This window comes from Biomphalaria glabrata, chromosome 1 (genome assembly GCF_947242115.1).
Source record: "Biomphalaria glabrata chromosome 1, xgBioGlab47.1, whole genome shotgun sequence".
NCBI classification, from domain to species: domain Eukaryota; kingdom Metazoa; phylum Mollusca; class Gastropoda; family Planorbidae; genus Biomphalaria; species Biomphalaria glabrata.
The window spans coordinates 53177989-53192127 of NC_074711.1; the positions used below are offsets into that span (position 1 = coordinate 53177989).

Consider the following 14139-nt stretch of genomic DNA (forward strand, 5'->3'; position numbering starts at 1 on the left):
TATTGCTAAGTTATGTAAGTTCTGTCATACTAACTACAACATTAACACACACACACAAATTATTTTGTTAAGAGAAAAAATCTATTTAGTATGTATATAAGTTGGAAATAATTTAAAACAACAATTAATAAGTAGGTTTTCATATTATCGCGTGAACTGCAGGGTATCAGTACAACAATAGTACACTTAACTTTTTTTTTTTTTGTTTAACGGAAATGTTTTTTTTCTTGAGGATTTGAATAAGAGATTGAGCCTTTACAAAACAATTAGATCAATTAGCTACTCATTCTAAGATATCAAGCCAGGTTCACATCTAACTTCAAATTCAATTTCACATATACTTTGGTCTGTTGGACTGCTGGTGCACCACAGAAGATCTGTCAACCTTCTTTCTCCATTCTTCTCTGTCATTTGTCTTTGATAGAATTTTATTCTGATGTTCTTTCTGAAAATATTGAAACCTGCCTTTTTACCTGCCTGGGTGGACCACTTAGAGGGCCGATTTTGAGTTTATGTTTCCATACAAACTTTCTTTGTAACCTTGTTTTTTTATAGTATGACTGTCTGTGGAGGCTGTAAATTAGATTCTACAATGCTGAAAAGGGGAAAACAAACAACAACTAGTTTATGGTTTACAAATTACTTATCGATACATTATCGCCAGTTACGTTTTCTCTACGCTGGAAACTTGGAAGAGCTTGCTATTTACGAATTTACCTCCATGCATAAAGTTGTTAGACGGTTTAGGTGTGTGTGTGTGTGTGTGTGTGTGTGTGTCTAAATATCGACTTATGTGCCGGTGTGTTTAAATGACTGGGTCAGCATTCTCAAGTGACACTCCATAAGGGCAGATTTCGCTAGGCCCAATTTTTAGCTTCCGGAACATACGTAGTCTCAAAACAAGCTCCGTTTTATATAAGAACTTCATAAAGATAGATAGAGCGCAAAACACATTTTTAATTACATTGCCAATTTTACAGAGTTAAAAATGAACTTAAAGAGTGTATAAGTATGTGAAAATTAGTAGCTCACTCTAAGTAAACAGTTACTAGGCTTATCTACCCTTGACCTTAAAACACTATATAGACAGGCAATGTATTTGTGGAAGAAATGTCTATCTTTATGTAGACTTTATTACAACTTTGACCTTGTCTACAAAAAAGTTTTACCTGCTGCCACAGCCTGGAATGTATTTGTAACAACTTTTGTTTTAACGCCAAAGCTTCAAATTATTATATTTCCCGCCAAAAAATGAAAGAAACAAACTTAGATTTTGACAATATTAATAACAGAAAAATGTTTAAATTTTTTATTGATGTCTGTCTGCTACGCTAACTTCCGGTGTACCGTGCGCAATTAACGTCAAATGTCTAGCTTTGACATGAAGGTCATGTTATTACAGTTGTGTAAAACGGTCTAATTAAGGAATCGAATTGTCAAACTTTTTTTTTTGTTTTTTTAAATTGGATTATAAAATTAAATGGAGAAACAGAAATATGTTTAGTCGTGAGAAATTCATTTGAATTGAGCATTAACAAATATATATCTGCAACGCCATCTCGCGCCTCTCTTGACGCTCGTCTTCCCCTCCCCATTTCTCCAGATTGCTTTAGAAGAGACCCCGTTATGATTCAATGATTACATTCAGGAAAATGTCAAATAAGGAAATTATTATTTTTCAGTTTCTTAAATTTTTCATCTGTCTTTAGTATTAACAATAATAATAATAATAATAATAATAATAAGGCTTGTCTTCGAGTCCAAAGATTTGTAGGAATGCAGTATTTTCCATGGCTGCACAGCCCCATCTACGACCTACATATTTTGCCACATCCAGGGCAAGCATAACCATTGTCTGTAGGTTGTCGATTTAGATTTTTTTTAAATTAACACTACTGCTTTTACAAATACTCATATCAACTCGTCACTCTGTCTAATAAAAATTTTGAACACGTTTTTTCTCCCACATTGTCGGGTGAAGTTGAGACTTTGCACTTTTATTTATTTGCGAAGAAAATACACGAATAAAAAAAATAAATATTAGCCAGCAATTAGTCAATTAATTACTGGTAATTATTCATTTTGTTTAAAACATGTACATGTTATTAGCCCCACACCCATTCTCAGATCAAGTTGAAACTTTAAACTTCATTTAATGGACCTAACTAAACATGGTCCAATAAAACAACAAATAATGTTATTTATTGTTAAGTAATTAATTTTATTGTTTTGATACTGAAAAGGGGAAATATTTTCTACAGTATTGTGATATGTAGCTGAAAGTGTGGAGTTTTTTCCCTATGATAATCTTTTTAAAAGGTATTTTTATATACTTTGCTTGATAGGGTCAATACAAACGTATATCTAACCAAAAGAATATTGAGATAAGTGTTAAGTTCAACACAAGGCTTGGGTTGTATTCTTTAATAGGATGTTTATTTTAAGGTGCCATCTTGGTTAACTAGCTCTATGGAAGAGAAGAAACATTACTAACACAGACAAAGAACCATTCTACTAATACTAAGATCAGATGTATTTTATTAAATCAGCATACATTCTTTATAAAAAAAAAGAGTTTAAGTTTTATGTCACCTGCATTTCCTGCGATACTATACAAGGTTTAAAAAAGAGTTATAAAAGTCCTAACAGAATGTTACAATTCTATAGTATTTAAGATCCAATTGAGCCTAGGTACGGACTTTAAAAGAGCGTCAACATGTTTTAGGTCTTTTACTTTTAGACGTTTTCTATTCTTTACTATTGCCCACCACCAGGGGCGTCTCTCTCTCTCTCTCCCTCTCACTTCTTCTCTCCCTCTGACTCTCTATCTCCCCCCTTTCACTTACTTTCTCCCTCTCTCTCTCTCCCTCTCTCTCTCTCTCTCTCTCTCTCTCTCTCTCTTTCACACACACACACACACATTCTTTCTTTTCCCCTCCTCTCTCTCTCTCTCTCTCTCACACACACATTTTTTCTTTTCCCCTCTACCGTTTTGATGACAGCGCCATGTACTTAACTTCTAAGATGTCTCCTAGTGCCGCCCGGGCTTATTTCAGCACCTTTGTCATGAGCTACAGGAAGTCATTGAATCGCCAGCGGCCATCTGCTGGAACAAGTACTGATGACCTTCTAGACAAGTTTTTCGTCTCCTTCGCGTGGTCCTTTCTTCGACCACTTCCGGTTTGACCTGCTAGTAAATTGTCCCCATCGGTCCCATTATGGGTTAACACAGAAAGTACTCTTTAGGGGGAGGACATTGGACACTAGGGGACAATGACACATATACAACGACGTCTTGAACGTCAAGTCTGTGGTCCTCATGTCATGTCTGCATCTCTAATGTCTTGTCTGTGGTCCTCACGTCAATTCTGTGGTCCTCATGTCATGTCTACATCTCTAATGTCTTGTCTGTGGTCCTCATGTCAATTCTGTGGTCCTCACGTCATGTCTACATCTCTAATGTCTTGTCTGTGGTCCTCACGTCAATTCTGTGGTTCTCATGTCATGTCTACATCATTAATGTCTTGTCTGTGGTCCTCATGTCATGTCTACTGTTAGACACCTTATTTATATAGGTTAGTTATTTTAGTTATTTAGCGACGCACCATAGTAGACGCATATTGAACGGGACTAGTGACGTTTGGGATATGTTGGGTTAGAGACCGGAAAATCAGTTAGCGTTAGAACATTCCAGGGTAACGACGTGTTTAGTGACAGAGACTTCTACTGTGGCCTTTTATCATAATAAATATATATTAACTTGTTCATCATCGTTGACTACATCTCTTCACCTGTTACAATCGATGTGCCAGTTCTTGTTTGTGTTGTTGGTCAACTACACGTAATACACCCGAACAATTACACCCAAACGATTGCAGAGTAATTGGTTGACTTCAAGACAGCCTGAACTAGCAACATCACAGTGGCGACCCCGAACCTCGAAGCCGGACCCCTGTTGAAGCCGAACATCGAACCGGACCTCGAAGCAGAACGTTTACTCAGGTGAGGGTCGTGCACTCGAAGATATAAGATTTCATCGGAGTACGGCTGAACACAGCAGTATCACAGAGTGACTTTGTTCTAGATCTACAAGCAGTCGTCGCCTGTTTGATCGCACGTTCAACGAGCCGTTAACTCAGGGTGACCTTCGTCAGGACCGTAATCATCGCAACGTCTGGTCTGCTTAACCAGTATATTATCAAAGCCTGATCTTCATATGCTGAATCGACCTACAACCAGAGAAACCGTTCATTCATAACGAGTGAGGGATCGTTAGTGAACCTGTTGGACATATTTTTTCTTCGTCATAGGAGCCACATTGAGTATCAAGTTTTACCTCGTCAGTTTCGAGAAGGACAGTTTGCCCGCTGTCAGAAGTATTGTGAGTACTACAAGTTTGGTAGCTAACTAAATCGAAATCGCTCTGTCGTCTTACCCTTGGAGAGATTCTTGTGGAGCAGTTTGCTCATTGAACCGGTTGCTTGCCACGTTTATAACGGTCACTGTGTTTAACCTTTGGAAGGTTAGTGAAGTAATCTTTATCAGTACTGAACATTGATCTATCTAGTATTCGTCGGTCTAGACCATACCTAGACTTGTTAGCAGTGAAGTTGTGGAAACAGCTACATCCACTTAATTTCGTTGAAAACCGTTAGTCGTATAACGGAACGTCGTCGGAGGTGACCTTGGTCTCACCTAGTCTACATTGGACAGTTTGGTCTAGTGAAGCAGAGTACAACAGCAAACTTCGTCGTACTACCAGAGTAGCAGCAGAAGCAGTGAACTATTTTAGAGAACCGTTATTCGTCAGCCCAGATCAAGTCATCGTCGAGAAAGTCGTTATTCGTCAGCCCAGATCAAGTCATCGTCAAGAAAGCCGTTATTCGTCAGCCCAGATCAAGTCATCGTCAAGAAATTCGTTATTCGTCAGTCGTCCAGATCAAGTTGCCGTCAAGAGACTGTTATTTGTCAGTAGTCATCTACACAAGTCAAGTCATCGCCAGAAGAACCGTTAACCTATTCGTCAGTAACTGTGTACACAAAGTCGTCGGAACTACACATACGGTCATCAACAGTCGTCGAAGAAACTGGAACATTTTGCTGTGGCATATCAGGACATCTGTGGCATTACGTGGGATACTGGTAGCACCGGAGAGCAGAGTCAGAACTGGAAGAGAGGCAGTGGAATTTGTTGTGATCTAACATATTCGGGAGTCCGAACAAAGGGATCTTTCTTATCAAAAGCTAAGTGCCATTTTTCTTATTAGTATATGTTTAGATTGCCCTTAGAAATAGATTTTGTCTAAATTTGGTACGTTAGCCTGAGTAAAATCAGGTGGTGCGCCTTAAAACCCGTCGGGGTAGAAGACGTAATTTAGATGAAAAGCTATATTATACGTTTAGGATTGTAATTTGTTTTGTTTGTGTAAACGTCATATCCGTTGTTGCCTGGTTACTTCGTGACGTTATCATTGTGTGCCATATTGTCACATCCCAACCCATAGTGATAGTCTCATTTAATTATTTCATTTGTTTATATTATTTTAAATTATTTATTTTTATTAATTTAATTAGATCTGTAATTTTTTTCACTTAATGATAGAAAGTGCGGGTAGGATTCTTTTACTGTGAATCAGACTAAAATAATTTTAGTTTGAGCGGTTAAAATCAAATATGATTTTGCCATGAGAATAATGCCGAAACTGGCTATGTAGTCAAACACTATCGTCTGGCTAAATTTAGATCTGCAAATTGTTGTACATCTCTTTGGTACAATTTAATCATCTAGACTCTAATTTGAAATATTATTAATTGAAAGATGAATGAAGGTAGTACATTCTAGATATATATATCTTGTTGAAGATATATTTGACATTGTATACACATATTTGTTTCGTATGGTTAAATAGAACCATAATCTAATCTAGATCTAGACTCTAGACAGTCCTTGAATTTACTCTAAACACTTCACTGTGACTTCAGTCATACCAGATTTTAAAATTGATCATAGTTATTCATACTAGATCTAAAAGTCATAGTGCTCTTGATAACTATAGATCTAAATAGTATTATTATACATACTATAATATACTAGATTTAAATTTGTGTGTAATACTGGACCTAATATACAGATTTGAATATAACCATAATAACTCAGACTAGATTTACACATTTACTAAATCTATAGATAGAGACATAACACTTAAAACTGGTATAAAAGTGTGTAAAAACTTTTAAAGTATAGCCATAACCAATATAGGCTAAGTAAAAATATATATAAAATATAAAACACAATGGCTACATCATCATATGTGGACCTTAAGGAGGTTAAGGAAACAGATATGCAGGATGGAAAGGCCATGGAGTTAAAAGGAAAAGACTTAGCCGCTTATGTACAGCAAGTTGTGAGGGAAGAAATGGAACGTCAAGATAAAATAAGAAGGGAAAAAGAAGAGATAGAAAGACAAGAAGAACATCAAAGACAAGAGATAGAGAGGCAAGAAAGGATCAGAAAGGAAGAATATGAAAAGCAAAAAGAAGACCAAGAAAGGCAGAGAGAGCATGAAGCTAAAATGGAGAAGATGAGATTGGACGCAGCACAAGCCAGAGCCCAAACTGAACAAAGAAATAACACAAATAACTCAAATAATTATACCACTCAAAGAGACAACCCTAATTCACAGACATGGCTAAAGAGAAAAATACAAAGTTTTGATGAACAGAAGGATGACATTGGTGATTTCCTGAAAAGATATGAGGCAAAAATGTCTACATTTAATATGCCTGAAGAGGAATGGTCTGAAATACTGATAGACTTTGTTCATGGTCAAGCTCTAACAATATGCCAAAATCATGACCATCATATTGATGATAGCTATCAGGTTTTAAAAAGAGAGTTATTAAATGCATATGGTCATAATGCTACAACTTTTAGAAAGAAATACTTTGACAATATACCATCATTAGGAATAGAACCCCAAACTACCATTAATATGGAAAAGGATTTTTTCAATAAGTGGGTAAAATTAGAAAAAGTGAATAACTCTTATGAAGGATTAAAAAATTTTATTCTAGTGGACAACTTTGTAAATAAATGTGATCCTCAGTTACAATCTTTTATTAGAGAAAGAAACCCAAAAACTATAGATGAAATAACAGAAATAATGAGAGTATACAAAAATGCCTATCCAAATAAACCATTTTCTGATAGGGATAAGAGCAAAGTAGATTTAATAGGATACACCAAAGAAAATGTTGATAGAAGTAGAAATAGAAACAGATCAAATAGTGGAAATAGAAAATATAGTGAAATAACCTGTTTTAAATGTCAAGGAAAAGGTCATATAGCAGCTAACTGTAGAAGAGGGAATAGTAGGTCTGGAAGTAGAAATAGATACAATGAACAAAATAACAGTAGATATAGGAGTAGAGATAGAAATGACAGGGAAAATTACAGAAATAGGAGTTACAGTAGGGAATACAAAAATAAAGGTACAGATAGGGTATATTTCATGGAAGGAAATAGGAACAATTTTGCAGTGTACCCAGGGTTTGTAGATAGAATTCCAGTGGAATTAATCAGAGATTCAGGTTGTAACACTTTGGCAGTAAAAACTAAATTTGTCAAACCTCATTGGTATAAAGGGTTTACTAAGAAAGTAGAATTAGCAGATGGCACTGTAAGGGAATTTAAAGCTATAAGGGTATACATTGAAACTCCATTTTTCACTGGTTATTGTGATGGCATTGCAATACCAGAAATGAGATATGATATGTTAGTAGGAAACATAAAAGGAGTTAAAGAATGTTCAAGAAAAGAATTAGAAGACTGGCAAAACAAATACAAAAACATAAGACAAAATCATGAAAACATAGAAACACAAAATATAACAAGTATGATAATAACAAGATCAATGGATAAACAAAGTAAGAAACAGGAAAATACAATAAATGTAATAAGTAATGATAAAGAAAAAGAAACCAGTAATGTAATACAAATAGAAAATACAGATGTTAAGGAAAGAGAGATAGAAAATGAAACACAAAATAGTCTTGAAACACAAATATCTCAAAGTGAAAAAGAAACAACACCCACATTTGCATTAGAACAAATGAATGACAATATTATTGGGAAAATTTATTCAAGAATATTAGATAAAAACAATAATAATCCAATGGAGAAATTTTGTATAGAGAATAAAATATTATTTAGACAAACAAGTAAGGATAACAAGAAAATAAAACAACTTGTCTTACCACAGAAATATTGGAAAGATGTTTTAATCATGACACATGATAATAACTTAGCAGCACATAGGGGAGTAAAGAAATGTTATAGGAATTTGTCAAAACAAGTATTTTGGCCCAAAATGAAAGCAACAATCAACAAATACATAAACTCATGTGACATATGTCAAAAGAGATCTAACAAAAGCCTAGTGAATAAAGCACCTATTCAAGAAATGGATGAACCTACAGCACCATTTCAGAAAGTATCTATTGATTTAATAGGTCCTTTAATTCAAACTGAAAATAATAACAAATACATTCTAACAGTAATAGACATGTTTAGTAGATATCCAGAGGCAATCCCATTATCAAATACAAGTGCAGAAAATATCATTAATGCCATAACTCAAAAAGTAATTACAAGACATGGTATACCTAAAATTATATTGAGTGATCAGGGATCTCAGTTTAAGTCAGAACAATTTAAGAAATGGACTAAACAATACAATATACAACACATATACTCTTCGGTTTACCACCCGGAGAGTAACGGTTTATGTGAACGATATGGTGGATCATTAAAAAGATCACTAACAAAAATAATTCAGAATAATCAGAACAAGTGGGATCATTACATTAACTATGTACTATTTGCTCATAGAAACAACATCCATGAAGCAACACAATTTTCACCATATGAAATAATACATGGAAGAAAACCCAGAGATGAATTAGATGTTTTTAAAGAAAATCTAATAGGCAATGAGAATAAATTAAATAATGACAGTGAAACAACAATCACAACAGAATTGAAAGAAATATGGACTCAAGCATATAACAACAATAAGAAGTACAAACAAAGTGCTCATGAGAATATAAATAAGAAAAGACAATTGATAACACTAGAAGTAGGAAACAATGTATTAATATTGATAAATGACCTGAAAAATAAAATTGGTAAACAATGGAAAGGTCCATTTAAGGTGATAAAACAAATTAGTGATGTGAATTATCAAATTGAAATAAATGGGAAAATTAAAACATATCACATAAATAATTTGAAACTGTATCATGATAGAGAAGATGAGTTGATACAAAACATTCAGGAGGAAATAGAAAATAAATTTTCAGAAAGAGAAGAATGCTTGATGATAATAACAAATGAAAATCATAATGAAAATGATATTAAGGAAATACCTGTAATAGAAACAAAAGAGAATCAAACTTGGCAAAAGATTAATCTTAATAATTTAACTAAGGAAATGTCAAAAGATATAACTAAAATAATACAGGAATACAAAGAAATTTTTTCCAGCATACCAGGAAAAACTAATATTATTAAACATGACATTAAAGTAACAGACTCAAAACCTATCAAGCTTAAGCCATATAGAATACCGCTACATTTACAAGACAAAGTAAAGAAAGAAATAGACAATTTACTAGAATCAGGTATAATTGAACCATCAACATCTCCTTATGCTTCACCAATTGTGATAGCCAAAAAGAAGAATGGAGATATAAGGTTATGTATTGATTATAGGAAACTTAACAACATCACAGAATTTGACCCATATCCAATGCCAAATATAGAGGATATTTTACATAAATTAAATGGAGCAAAATTTTTTACTAAATTAGATTTAACTAAAGGTTATTGGCAAATACCTTTAACAGAAAATGCAAAACCTTACACAGCATTTGTAACACCATATGGTATTTTTCAATGGAATTATATGAGTTTTGGATTAGTAAATGCACCTGCCACATTTAATAGAATGATGAACATGATAATTGGAAACAAAGAAAATGTTATTTGCTATTTGGATGACATATGTATTTTTAATAATAGTTGGGAGGAACATTTGGTAGATGTAAAAGAAGTATTCAAAATAATAAAAGAAAGTGGACTTACAATTCAAGCAGAAAAAGTAGAAATAGGATTGGAGGAAATAATTTTCTTAGGACATAAAGTAAATAACAACATGATTAGCCCTATTGAAGATAACATAAAGAAAGTACTTAATATTGAAATACCTACAACAAAAAGACAAATTAAAAGCATATTAGGAATAGTAAATTATTACAGAAAGTTTATAAAAAACTTAGCAGAAATAGTGAATCCACTAAATGACTTACTTAAAAAAGGAAAACCTCAAAAAGTAGTTTGTAATGAGGAATGTGTGAAAGCTATTGACAGAATTAAAGATGTTTTTAGTCATGAACTAATATTAAGACTACCTGATAAAGACAAAATATTTTATGTCACAACTGATGCATCTGGTAATGCTATTGGTGGTTGTTTAATGCAGAACTATGATAACTTACATCCTATATTATATGTAAGTAGAAAATTGTCAGAGGCAGAGAAAAAATATAGTGTCATTGAAAGAGAAGCCTTAGCTGTAATATGGGTAATTACTAAGCTAGAGAGTTATCTAATAGGAAGGAAATTCATATTATTAACTGATCATAAACCTATTCAATATATACAGCAAAAGAGCATGAAAAACAGTCGTGTTTATAGATGGTTCTTAGCACTACAGGAGTATAAATTTGAAGTGAAAGCTATTAGTGGATCTGTGAATATTGTAGCTGATTTATTGTCTAGAATGACATTGAAGTGAAACAATTTTGTAAATAAATTATGATTATATTGAGTATGTAATATATATTAATATATTGACACCATTTATATGTTATGGAAAAGGGAGATAAGTAAATTTGATGTTAAGCATTTAAAAGTAAGTATGGATATTTTTTTTTGTGTGAATCATTTCATATATCATTGACGAAAGTTAGTTCTATGGAAAAGGGTGAGTATAAAAGAAAAATGGACAAAAGCGTATAAAAGGGTGGTAAGAAAAAATGTATTGAATGTGTAAATAAAGTTTGTAATTGTTTTTTGAAATATTGTATTTTATCAGATTACTGCCAGTGAAGAACATTTGAGATGTGTAGGACATGCCCATAGGATGCCACATTTTCCTCTATGATGAACTGTGTACTAAGGAGGATGATTCTGGAATGTTATGAACTGTTATGAACATTGACATTGAATATGAAGAACTGTCAAGTCAAGATGAAAATGTCAAGATGAAGAAGTCAAGATGAAGATGTCAAGATTTTATGTTTGTTGTCTTCCCCTTAAATTGAAAATGCCCTTGTAAGACTTGACAGTAGTGGAAAAATATTGACATATTTTTTTTTCAAGGGGGGGAGGAATCTGTTAGACACCTTATTTATATAGGTTAGTTATTTTAGTTATTTAGCGACGCACCATAGTAGACGCATATTGAACGGGACTAGTGACGTTTGGGATATGTTGGGTTAGAGACCGGAAAATCAGTTAGCGTTAGAACATTCCAGGGTAACGACGTGTTTAGTGACAGAGACTTCTACTGTGGCCTTTTATCATAATAAATATATATTAACTTGTTCATCATCGTTGACTACATCTCTTCACCTGTTACAATCGATGTGCCAGTTCTTGTTTGTGTTGTTGGTCAACTACACGTAATACACCCGAACAATTACACCCAAACGATTGCAGAGTAATTGGTTGACTTCAAGACAGCCTGAACTAGCAACATCACACTACATCACTAATCTCTTGTCTGTGGTCCTCATGTCATGTCTACATCTCTAATGTCTTGTCTGTGGTCCTCACGTCAATTCTGTGGTTCTCATGTCATGTCTACATCTCTAATGTCTTGTCTGTGGTCCTCATGTCATGTCTACATCACTAATCTCTTGTCTGTGGTCCTCATGTCATGTCTACATCTCTAATGTCTTGTCTGTGGTCCTCACTTCATGTCTGCATCTCTAATCTCTTGTCTGTGGTCCTCATGTCATGTCTGTATCTCTAATGTCTTGTCTGTGGTCCTCATGTCAATTCTGTGGTCCTCATATCATGTCTGCATCCCTAATGCCACGTCTGTGGCTCTATCACCTTTCTTGCTTTCCTAATGTCATTGAAGGTGAAGTGGCTAAATACTGTTAGATTAATTACTAAAAATAGATTCCACACAATCTTAAATTTAAAAAGAACATAGCCAATAACCTGTGTAGCCGTTATTAATAGTTTTAAAGTGACCTAATTAATTATTGCTTTTCAACGTATAGCATGGACACATAAGATGGGAAACCAACCAAAGGGACAAAGTTTTGGCCTCAATCAGAGATAAGCACACACTGGAACGGGTCGGAAACATCTTCAAACACTTTAGCAACGATAGTATCAATATGCCATTATATTCCCCCCCCCCCCCACAAGAAGGAAGATCAGAACGAGGCAGTGACTTTTGAAGACCTATTACTCTTTGTAGCCTGCCTCAAGGGAATCACTAACAATTGTAGTGTTATATCTATAACATATATATAATTATATATAATGCTGTAAGTACATATCTATAAGATATATATAATTATATATAATGCTGTAAGTACTTTGTAAACAGAACAAAACAAACAATAAATATATTCATGTAGCGACGACCAAATCTATGTCGTTCACTAAAGAGATATAGAAGCTCATGTAAAACAGATGGAAATAGAGTGACAGTAATGCAAATAGAAGCCAGACTTCTGAAAACAAAACAACTAAATAACTTTATTGCTACAGTCTATTATTTATAAATGCGTGACACTTGTGAAATAAACTTTGCTTTAGAAATATGGTCCATCTTAGGGTACATCATCTAATTAAGATCTGACATACATTGCTTCTCTTTACGTACAAGAAAAAAAAACCCAAATCTTCACATTATGTGCTCCTCACAGAAGAATGATTGTGCCAGAAAAGCGACAGGCAATTTGATTCCCAAAGATTCACGTCTTACAGATGTAGATGTAATCATTAAGGCAATTAGCGAGAGCTGAAAGACATAGTAAGCGAGTTCTAGCCGCACTTGAATACAGTAGAGACACTAGTATTGCGATTTTATTTCAAGCAAGGTTATCGCAAGTAGTTTCTACGTGGAAGAATTAGTGATGAATAAATAAGTTAAGTCAGTCAAAGCTTAGGATTTTATAGATATAGATTAATCAAACGAAACTCTCGAAGCTGAAGAGTCATGTAATACATGTTATTTAACGAAATCTTATGACATTTAGGCAGAGGCGTTGTGGCGGGGCAAGGGGGCACGATGCCCCGGGCGCCTCCCTCAGAGGGGCGCCACATGCATCCTATATTTCTATGTGATGTTCATGGAAAATGTAGGGAAGGTGAGCCAATAAAGTACCCTGCCCCGGTAGCACGCCTTGCTCACCACGCCTCTGCATTTAGGTATTATAGCTATTGTAAGAAAGCCACTCTAATGTATTCCATAATAATAAATCAATAAGTAAGATATGTAGAAAATGTTTGCAATACTTGTACAACTTACTCGATATAAGAACAGAAGTAATAGATAGAGAATAGTTATAGAAGTTGTATAAAGATACAGTTCCACTAGTTTAGGGATGTGTGCACTACGTCTAAATGATCTGAAAGACGCTCAAGTGTTTAGGACTTAATTGTGCATTAACTAATTTAATCATAATGAATGGTAAATAAAAACAAACTTGTTATTTTTTTAAAACGATTCTCAAATTAGCCTCTATCTAAATTTTCTTAATAGTTAAATGTCACGTCGTGATTTGAGGTGGTGCTCGAGATTGCGGTCCTTATTTCTTAGCCACACGCTAACGCTCCTTGTCAGCTTTACACTTAACATAGGTCGGAGGCGTGATGGCCTAGTGGTGTAGCGCCTTGTTTTTTGTGCTTAGTGGTCTCAAGTGCGAATCCAGATGAAGACTAGGAATTGGATTCGGTATACTTAGGTCGCCCCTGAGTCTAAGCTCTTACGTTGGGAAAGTGAAGGCGGTTGGTCGTTGTGCTGGCCACATGACACCATCGTTAACCTTGGA

The 14139-nt window shown here is 34.4% G+C and overlaps 1 protein-coding gene and 1 long non-coding RNA gene across 10 annotated transcripts in view; one reads left to right on the plus strand and one right to left on the minus strand.

The window, feature by feature from the left end:
• The window catches only part of LOC106072481 (vascular endothelial growth factor receptor 1-like), a 227869-nt gene that overhangs the window by 147328 nt on the left and 66402 nt on the right, over window positions 1-14139 (minus strand). The gene's annotated exons all lie outside the window — the stretch shown is intronic.
• LOC129928639 (uncharacterized) lies at window positions 3554-11669 on the plus strand. The gene is made up of 2 exons (XR_008780095.1): window positions 3554-5828; window positions 11157-11669. It is a non-coding gene; the product is annotated as an uncharacterized LOC129928639 (long non-coding RNA).